At 45.0% G+C, this 9,893-nt stretch overlaps 2 non-coding genes across 2 annotated transcripts; both read right to left on the bottom strand.

Moving 5' to 3' along the window:
• Nucleotides 1-5,969: 5,969 nt before the first annotated feature.
• Nucleotides 5,970-6,085, bottom strand: trnal-uaa (transfer RNA leucine (anticodon UAA)). Its single transcript has 2 exons — nucleotides 6,048-6,085; nucleotides 5,970-6,015 (listed from the first exon to the last, which is right to left on the bottom strand). It is a non-coding gene; the product is annotated as a tRNA-Leu (tRNA).
• A 1,308-nt stretch (nucleotides 6,086-7,393) lies between these two features.
• On the bottom strand, nucleotides 7,394-7,507 carry trnal-caa (transfer RNA leucine (anticodon CAA)). Its single transcript has 2 exons — nucleotides 7,470-7,507; nucleotides 7,394-7,439 (listed from the first exon to the last, which is right to left on the bottom strand). It is a non-coding gene; the product is annotated as a tRNA-Leu (tRNA).
• Between the last annotated feature and the right edge of the window lie 2,386 nt (nucleotides 7,508-9,893).

The following is a 9,893-nucleotide window of genomic DNA, read 5'->3' as shown; positions in this document are numbered from 1 at the left end:
TGTGGGATGTTAAGGTCCGGAGATCTCTCAGCACGGAGTAATGGTTTCCATGAGGTTGGGAAATTCTGCACATCACTACGCTTTTGGTATCAGCTATCAAGGACCAGTTTTGGGGGTATTGAATGGCACAGAATGAAATAGGGTGAACTCAGATTGCGTCCTTTCAGGGGAAATCATTCCTGACAAGTAGATTGGAATTCTTTGCGGAAACATGGGTCAGGATTGGCAAAAGGGAGTCAACGGATGATAAGTCGATTGATCTGAATCTGAATCTGATGCCAGAGGAGGAGGAGTGAATGCAGGGAATCTGGGTGAATGAGTGGTTTAGTGGTTTATGAGCATATATTGTTCAACGCCCGCTTTGGATGGCAGTGTTGTCCATGTCCAGGGATGCTGATGAGGGAGGAGGTGTAGGTACTGCAGGGGAATGTGTCACTGATCTCGAGTGTGGGGTTCGAGTGATCGGAAACGGAAGGGGATCTCACGTGATGGAATGGCAGAGCAGGGTCAGGAGAGGAGGAGTGATGTATCGGAAATGCCCTGTTCCCATTTAGACGGTAGTTGCATCTTTCAAGTATTTATAGCTCGTTTCCCGAGTGTGGATATGTTCGCCGGGAAGCTTCGTAGGGATATCCTAAGCCAGGCAAATGACTTCAAACGCTCATGAAGCAGAATGCTCCCTTTAACAATTACATCTACTTCGTGACTCTCTGCATGCGGTAGGTGACACGCCTAGGGGTAAAGTTGGTTCTCTGGTGCGATCAGTATTAAATGGGACGGATGGCCTTTTCTCCCAGCCGTTTTACAAAATGGAGGTTACTTGGTAGTCTGACCGGCACACTCGGCTTGAATTTTTGTCAATTTGTCCTTCACAGTGAAGATGCATGCACTCATTCGCCAATTCGGTGGTCCTCATTCCAACCTCTCCAGCATAATTTCCAATTGATACATTCTAAGCTCTCGCTTATCCTTTTATGTCTTAATTCCTGTTCGTCCTGGTCTTCTGTTGTCAGCCTGAATCGCACAAGTGCACTGTAGAGATCTCACGTGACCATCCAAAGCCAAATCTTCAGCCCAGTTCATATGCTGATCCTTCCGCCCTGTTTAATAACTCACCGGAGATCTAATCCATGTCTCATCTCCCACTCTCTGTCCCCTATTGGTGACACTTCCCGTGCCGCTAAGCATCGCTCTTTTCACACAGGCCCTCCGATATTTTATTTTCTTCATGTACTTCAGTCGAATCCAATTCCTAACTGTCCTGATTAAACGTTCCTGCAGCCAGTAAGTGACAGTGGGACTGGACGGGTGATAGGATAGAAGGGCAGTCCTGCAGAAGGAAGATCCGCGTGATGGCTTAACGAGAGCAGGTATACGGGGAGACTGTTAAAGAAATACCGGAGTTGCAGGAAAGATGAGAAAGGCAGTTCAGACTGTGGCAAAGACCTGACAGTAGATGAGCGGTGTTGTGAATGTCCAGCTCGTCCAGCAGGGCATGTAGGGAGAAAGAAGTTGTGTTCAAGGGAACTCTACCGGACTCTGTCCGATGCTGGCTGAAATAGAAGAAAGCGGTTTGTTCAAAGTGTTGAAATTGACGCTGAGTCCTACGAGTTGCAACGCGCGCAGACGGACGGTGGGCTGCGTCCCGCTGGTGACTCTGAAATCCTCCAGAAAGGTTCAAGAATTAGGTCTGAGTGAGATGAGGAGCAGCAGTGACAGGTAACTGGAGCATACGGAGTCCCGAGTTCATTATCTTCTCCACTATCCCGAACGGGGTGTCAGGTCACCTTGGTGAGACGGCGGAAGGGTAAACAGTCGTATAACACTGTGACTGTGAGCCGGGCGACAAAAGAACCAGAGGGGCTACAGTGAATGTTGGCGGTTCTTACTGACGACGAGGTGACAGACAGAAGCCAATCTCTTCAGGCTGCTCCTACAATAGGAAGGACCGTTGTGAACGGCTGCCGTAGGTTCTAGTAGACAATGTCCAACCCCTGTAAGGTAACAGTGCATTGGGTTCCGTTCTCTGCTCTTTCCTGACAACAGAATTTTACCCTGAATAATGACTCAAAAATGTTATCAATCACGTCGGTCAGGTTAAATGCTCATTAGTTCCCCAGCTTCTTAGGCATGGATCACATTTACCAATTTCCAATCCCTTAGGAGTCTCCATGACTCCAGTGTTTCTGAAAAGCTCACTACTATTCATGTCCTCCCTCAGAACTCTGGACAGTAGCAAGTTGGTCCAGGTGATTTACTCCCGTTGGGGAGTTTCGGCATCCCCAACAACGTCTTCTTATTTACTGACATCGGCCCTCACCTGTGTCCACTGAATCTCCTGAATGTGGGGCAAAATCCAGGTTTCTTCACTTTTGAAGACTGACATGGCGATCTTACTTACTTCCTCCGCTATGTAGCTTAGAAACATAGATAGAAACAAATATCTATTGCACAGTATAGGTGCTTCGGCCCACAAAGCTGTGCCGAATATGTTCTTATCTTAGAAATTACCTCGGGTTACCCATAGCCCTCTGTTTCTCTGAACTTCATGTACCTGTCCAGTAGTCTCTTAAAAGACCCTATCGTATCTGCATCACCACCGTCGTCGGCAGCCCATTACACAACTCGACACTTCCTGCGTAAAGATCTTACCCCTGACATTTCCTCTGTACCTACTTCCAAGCATCTTAAACCTATGCCCTCTCGTGCTAGCCATTCCAGCCCTGGGAAAAAAAGCCTCTGACTATCCACACAATCAATGCTTCTCATTATGTTCTTACGTCCATCAGGTCACCTCTCCTCCTCCGTCGCTCCAAGGAGTAAAGGCGGAGTTCACTCAACCTATTCTCATACGGCAGGCTCCCCAATCCAGGCAACATCCTTGTAAATCTCCTCTGCACACTTTCTATGGTTTCCAGATTCTTCCTATAGTGAGGCAACCAGGACTAAGCACAGTACTCCAAGTGAGGTGTGACCAGTAGGTGCAACATGACCTCTCAGCTCCTCAGCTCAACCCCACGATTGATGAAGGCTAATGTGCCGTGTGTTTTCTGAATGGCAATCATCCTTCACAGCAGTGTTGAGTGCCCCATTGACTCGGACCCACAAATCCCTCTTGTCCTCCACACTGCCATGAGTCTTACCATTAATACTATACTCTGCCATTATATTTCACCGACCAAAATGAACTACGTCACACCGATCTGGGTTAAATCCCATCTGCTATTTCTCAGCCCAGTTTTGCATCCTACCAATGCTCCGATTTAACATCTGACAGCCCTCCAAACTTTTCTGTTACAAATGTGGAGAAGCGGGGGTGTGAAGGACAGGAAAACCTTCAGAAAACAATTCAGCGGTTAATCAAACAGCGACGAAAAGAGATCAAGCTACGGAGGGACCCAGTAAAGGAACAGGCTGACGTCACGGAGAGGATTAGTGTATCAAAGGAAACAGTACTAAAGTACAAAACACTCTTCCTGAAGGGCTAGTGAGACTATACTCTGGTGTATCTCTACGGACTGAAGGTGCTTATGCTAGAGCCACAGTGGACACAGGTTCTGAAATTACTCTGCTTTGTAGATCCTGTTCCGACCGGCATCGGGCGCACTTACCATTGTCGTCACTGAGTGCCCCTGAGATTCCGGGGCTTAGTACCGGTGAGTATCCATACAATGGTTACGTGTTGTTGAAGCTGGTGTTTACGGAGCAGATGTTGGAGTAACTGAGATTATTGACACACTAGTCTTGCTCTACCCGGATCCGATTGAGAAGGATGGAGCTTCTATTCTTGTGGGAACAAATACTGCCAATGTGAGAAGGCTCCTGGGAGCATGCGGGAGAGAAATGGAAAGATCATTTTGAACCCCTTGTCCATTCATCCTGTGTACAGAGCTGCTTTTGAGAAGGTGCCAGTTCCTGCCAGGTAGTATGATGAACGGAAAGGAGGAACTGTGAGCTACACCCAGTCTAAACCTATCAACTTCTGTACTGGGCTTAGCTAGAGTAACGGAAATCCCTGCATTTACCGGCGTGCTCGAGGAATACAAAAGGGGATTAAACTGAGAAAATGTTGGAATGCGAAGAAGTATTTTCTACTGACAGTTCTGATTTTGATTTCTCCGATAGTACCTGCCGCACTATTAGAGCAAAGGAGAACACGCCTTTCTGAGAGAAGTCTTGCCGGTTGCTTCCAGCAAAGTTCCAAGATGCTTTTCAGTACCCGCTGAAGCCACCGGAACACACGAGTGATAGATATGGGGAGACAACCTCTAGTAGTCAGGAAGGGTCAAATAGGGACATTAATAGGGTAAACACTCAATCTTCCCGATGACCGTGAGTAGAGAAACACTCAATCTTCTGAATTGTCGTTCGTAGAGGCCGAGAGCCATCAAATGCTCCAGCTATCAGTCTTTCCATCCTGAATTAATTTCTAAACCACCTTTGAAATGTCTCCAATGATAGCACATCCTTTCTAAGACAAGGGCCTCCAAACTGCTCACAATACTCACAGTAAGGCCACATCATGTGCATTTTAAAGCCTCAAGATTATATTACATTCTTCCATCAATGTTTGCTAACATCTCATTTGTCTTCCTGACCACTTTCGCTAACTAAGAAATTCCCCTCAGGGAATTCAGCATGAACACTCTTAAGTACCTTTGCACTTCAGATTTTCCACTGTTCTGTAGGTTCAGAAAATAGCCTGAACTTTATTTATTTTGCCGAAGTGCGGAAGCACTGTTAATCCCTGACAGTGTGCTCTATGTGCTACTTTTTTGCCCATTCTCCTAATCTGTCCAAATCCTTTTGCAGCTTCTCTACGTCCTGCAGAGTTTCTTCATCTTCACCTATCTTCATCTAGTCCTCAAACCTGCCCGTAAAATCATCAATTCCAACATCCAAATCATAAAGATGTAAAGTAAAGGTGTCCATCCATCAATTGTATTGCATCCTGCTGTTCTATTTTATATTGTGCTACCTCAATTGTAATTTCCTTTTTGTTTAATCTAATACGCTTATCTTGTCCAGATTTTATTTTTTATAACTTTCGAAATCATTTTTACTACCTGTATTAAACGTTTCAGCTTTACGCGAATAATTTCAAATCGTTCATGTTCGATCCTCCATCAAGGTGTAATTCATTTGTTTGTCTCTGAGAGGGTGTTTAAATCTGAAGAAATTCTGGTGGGCTTCGTAGTCGCCCAGGATTATTGCGTAAAATTAATGTTGCTATTATCATTATTATTTTGCTATTATCATTATTATTTTGCTTGACTTCTCACAGTTTGTTGTGTTATACACATCAGGTGTTTTGACCGTCCTGTTACTGCGGTCCTTCAACGATTTTATTGTGTTCCTTGGATATCCGCGGGAAGGTGAATTTCATTTTTGTACATGGTGATATATGTATATAGATTTGCTGTGATGCAGAATTTACTTTCCGCTTTTAACTTTGAACCAGTTGGGCCGAAGGTTCTTTTCCACGCTGTATGTATTAAAACATATGCTTTGTAAAAAAAAAAAAAAAAAAAAAGTGTGTCCTATTAAACCACAGAAAGGGAATATAATACAGTCCGGAATGATCAATCCGATATTCCCAAGTGCAGAGTGGCGTTAAACGCACGACACTGAGCTCCGCGGCAGATGTACAGGTATGCTTAAGAACGACGATGTAAAATGCCTTTTCATTATAGCGACCAACAACATGTCTGAATGGAACCGATGTCATTCTGTCCAACAAATAGCCATGGCTGAGACGGTGACACAGACACTCTTCACCGAATCCTCTTTCTCTTCAAACTCGGCTTCCTAAATCCGATGTAATGTGACCCATTGTACTGCTGTCTGCTGTGACTAAAACAAAACCTTTATCTTTCTTGCGTCTTTCTCATCCTCCCAACCCATGCTTTGATCGCTGCAACAAAATTAGTGATTGCATTATCAAAACACCAATTGTAAAAGACAACAGTTGTCAGGAGTGGGATTCGAACCCACGTCTCCAGGTGGAGACCAGAACACTCGCGTCTATTATTAAACGACTTTCTCGGCTTAAGTCTGGCGCCTTAGACCACTCGGCCACCCTGACAACTCTCTTCAAACCCACATGAGCAGCTGTGCTTCATAATAGAGTGAACGACTACATTGGTGAGAGAGCATACATACAAACACTCACTATATGGTGGGATTTGAAATGAAAATGGAGTGATGCCTTGTCTCAGGTTTTCCAGCATGTGAGAATTTAAAGCTCACAGCAGCACAGCGCGCTGGAACTGGTAATGCACACAGTTTAGGTCATCTGTCATAGAAAGGATGACGAGGCTTTGGAGAGTGTGCAGAAGAGATTTAACAAGATGATTCCTGAATTAGACAGTTTGGTTTTGCAATAACGAGAGCTTCAACCATCTTGTGTTGTTTTTCCCTCTGGAGCAGCAAGGCTGAGTGTGAATCTGATAGACGTCTCTTAGATTTTGGGAGGCATAGATAAAGGTAGAGCACACAGAAGCTGTCTCCATCCCAGAGCTGATATGTCTTATATCATAGGGCATACATTTCAACTAAGAGGGGAAGTTTTAAAGAAGACGTGACAACACCCTATCACTCAATGTTGGCAAGACCAAGGACAGATTGTGGTCTTGAGGAGAGGGAAAACCACAGGTCCATGAGCCATTTCTCATTGGAGGAAGTAATTTTAAATTGGTAGGTATTAGTATATCCTCTACCTTATCAGGAGACTTCAGGGATTCACCATGGCCTCAAAAACCTAGATGAACGTCTACAGATGTGTAGTAGAGAGTGGATTGTCTGCCTGCATCAGGACTTAGCACGGAAATAACATTACCTTTGAAGGAAAATCTTCAAAAGGTTAGTGGATTCGGCCCAGTCCGTCACGGGTAAAGCACTACAAAACATTCAGCACATCTGCATAACGCTGTCATCGGAAAACTGCATCCACCACCAGAGGTCCTCACCAACCAGGACATTTTCTTTTTACGCTGCTGCCATTAGGTAGAAGGTAAAAAGAGCATCAGGACTCGCACCGACAGGTGCAAGAACAGTTTACACTCACGTCCCCATCCATTGACTATTCCGACAGCCAATGATTTCACTTTAAACACTATTCTATATTGATTAGATGAGTATCCTAGGACCTCAGCAGACCAGGCAGCATCTGTCAAAAAGAATACACAGTCGACGTTACGGGCCAAGATACTTCTCCATGGGATTGTTTCTGAATAAATCGCTCACCCAAAAATCGGTGTACGATGATCTGTTGTACTGTGATAAGCAGTGTCAAAAAACACAATCTATTCTACCGTTTTCCTAATCCACACTAAGAACCTACGTTTTGTTGCAGAAATAACATCATTTGGATTAAATGTTTAACAACAAAAGATGTCAGGAGTGGGATTCGAACCCACGACCCCAGCTGGAGACCAGAACACTCGCGTTTGTCGGAAGGATTTTCATACCTTGAGTCTGGCGCCTTAGACCACTCGGCCACCCTGACTACTGTTGTGTTTGGGAACGGAATGAATCCCTGATTTGAAGGCAAAGTTATTTACGCACAAACACACATATCATCCCGCTAATCGGAAATGAACGCGAGCTTGTTACAGTTTCGCAGATTAGGCAGCTTCTTTGGGGAGTGAAGCCAAATAATTACAGATCGAAGACTCGTGAGACGCGTCTCAGCAAGAATTTGGGAAGGAGGTTTGCTGAGATGAATGAGAACGCTTGGAAGACTCATTATTTTTACATGTAGTGAAGCGGGGAGGAAACGTTAATAGACCGTATTGAATCTGAAAACATTGAGTGCGAGTTGATCATGACAACGTCAACAGAAACTGAACACAGTTCAATTATATCTCGCAACGCTGCTTTACAGATGGATGTTAGTAACTGAACTATAAAGCTCAATAGTCTGATGACTGTGGAAGAAAGTGAAGCTGCGATTAAGTTCACAAGAACATAAGATATCGTGCAGAAAGGCCATTCGGTCCGCTGTGTCTGTTCATCATTCTATCATGGATGAGTTATTACAGTCAGAATGTTGTTCAGGCTTGTAGGTCAATGTTTACTCTGATGGAGAGGAGACAGAAGCAGGGCGTTTTGCACTGTAGAGCAGCGGCCTTTCTGAAAGATGAGACGCTTAAGAGAACGTATTTCGCTCGGGTTTGCTAATCCTGAGATAAATGCACAGAAGACATTAAAGTAAGGCAGGGACAAGGGGGCGGCCCTCGCCGGAGTGGAATGCTCCTCGCGGGATGTGGAAAGGCGGGGAGACTTCCATGGTTCCTGATGACAACAGCTGCGAGAAGTACACAGAGCTGCAGCTGGTAACAATCTGCAAGGTGCAGATTCTATGAGGTGTTTGAGTTGAATCTAGATGAACCCCGGTTCACTGGGGGCCGCAGGCGTGATGGACTAGGACATATAAAGTGGTAGATACAGTCAGGGTGCAGGACACAGGAAACTGGGTGACAGTCAGGAAGGGAAAAGGGTTTAGAGAGCCAGTGCAGACTATCCCTATGGCCATCACCCTCACCAACACCTGGTTGTCGTTTGTGGTTGGATGATCTAGCAGGGGAAAGCCACAGAGGTCGGATCTCTGGCACTGTGTCTGGTTCTATGCCTCAGAAGGGAAGGGGAAGAACAGATTCCTGGATGTTATGTTGCCTCCCGGGTACCAAGGTCCGAAACAACTTGGATCAAGTCCTGAATATTCTTCAGTAGGACCGTGAGCAGCCAGCAGCTGTGGTCTATTAAGGACCAATGACATCGGTAAGAAGAGCGACGAATTTCTGCAATGGAAATTCAGAGAGTTAGGTGCTGAGATGGAGGGCAGGATCTTCGGGGTTGTGACAGCGACACGTGACGCGTCCTAATCAGGCGATAAATGGAAACATGATACATATTAACACGTGGCTAAGGGTTTGGTGTAGGAGGGAGGCCATACGAGTTTTCGATCACTGATCTCTCTTCCATGGAAGTTAAGATCTATGGATAAAGACTTTTCGTGCGTGAACTGAAAGTGCATTAATATCCTGCCGGAAGGTTAGCGAGTGCTGCATGATTAGATTTAAACTACATTTGCACGGGGGATGGGAACCAGGGTGCCAGAACAGCTGGTGAGGAGATTGTGCAGACACGTTGATAAGGTCTCAGACAACGTCAGGAATGCAATCGTTGAGCAAGGTAGGACTAATGTTCTGAGCTGCGCATACTTCAGTGGTAGAAGTATCGGAGAAAAGGCCGATGACTCAGGGCTTGGATCAAAACCCGGAATCATGGTACTTTGCCGTTAAAGAGACTTGGTTGCAGTGGAGTTTAGTGTGACAGTTCAGTATTTCGGAGTTCCTTTGTTTCAGAAGCGATAGAGCGGAATGGACTAAAAGAGAAGGAGTAGCGTTAATAGACAGGGGGAATGTCACGGCTGTCTTCCGCCAGGACAGATGCAGAATTCGACTATTGAAGTTTTATTGATGAAACTGAAAAAGAGGAAAGGTATGATCACATTAATAGGGATAGATTACTGACCGCCCAATAGTCAGTGGTTTTAGACGGTCAAATTTGAGGATATATCGCTGTCTGTCGCTAGGACATTACGGTTGTTAGAGTTGGTGCTTCTGACAGTCCGCACGTTGACTGTTAATTCTACACTTTTAAAGGACTAAATAGGTTAGAGTTAGTCCAATGTGTTCAAAAATTCTCTTCCCCTTCATCAGTGTGCAGACGTCCCAAGGAGAACGCGTGCAATATTTGATCTGCAATTATGAAATGACAGAGACTGTGCAAGAGAAATAAATTTGATTTATCGAACACCTTGTAGCTCCTGATCACAATGCCATTGACTTCAAAGTAAATATGGACAAAAAAAGATCGTTCTAGTCCGT

This window comes from Mobula birostris, chromosome 13 (genome assembly GCF_030028105.1).
Source record: "Mobula birostris isolate sMobBir1 chromosome 13, sMobBir1.hap1, whole genome shotgun sequence".
Lineage (NCBI taxonomy): Eukaryota > Metazoa > Chordata > Chondrichthyes > Myliobatiformes > Myliobatidae > Mobula > Mobula birostris.
The sequence above is the reverse complement of the archived record's forward strand: the minus strand, read 5'-3'. Positions and strand labels throughout refer to the sequence as shown.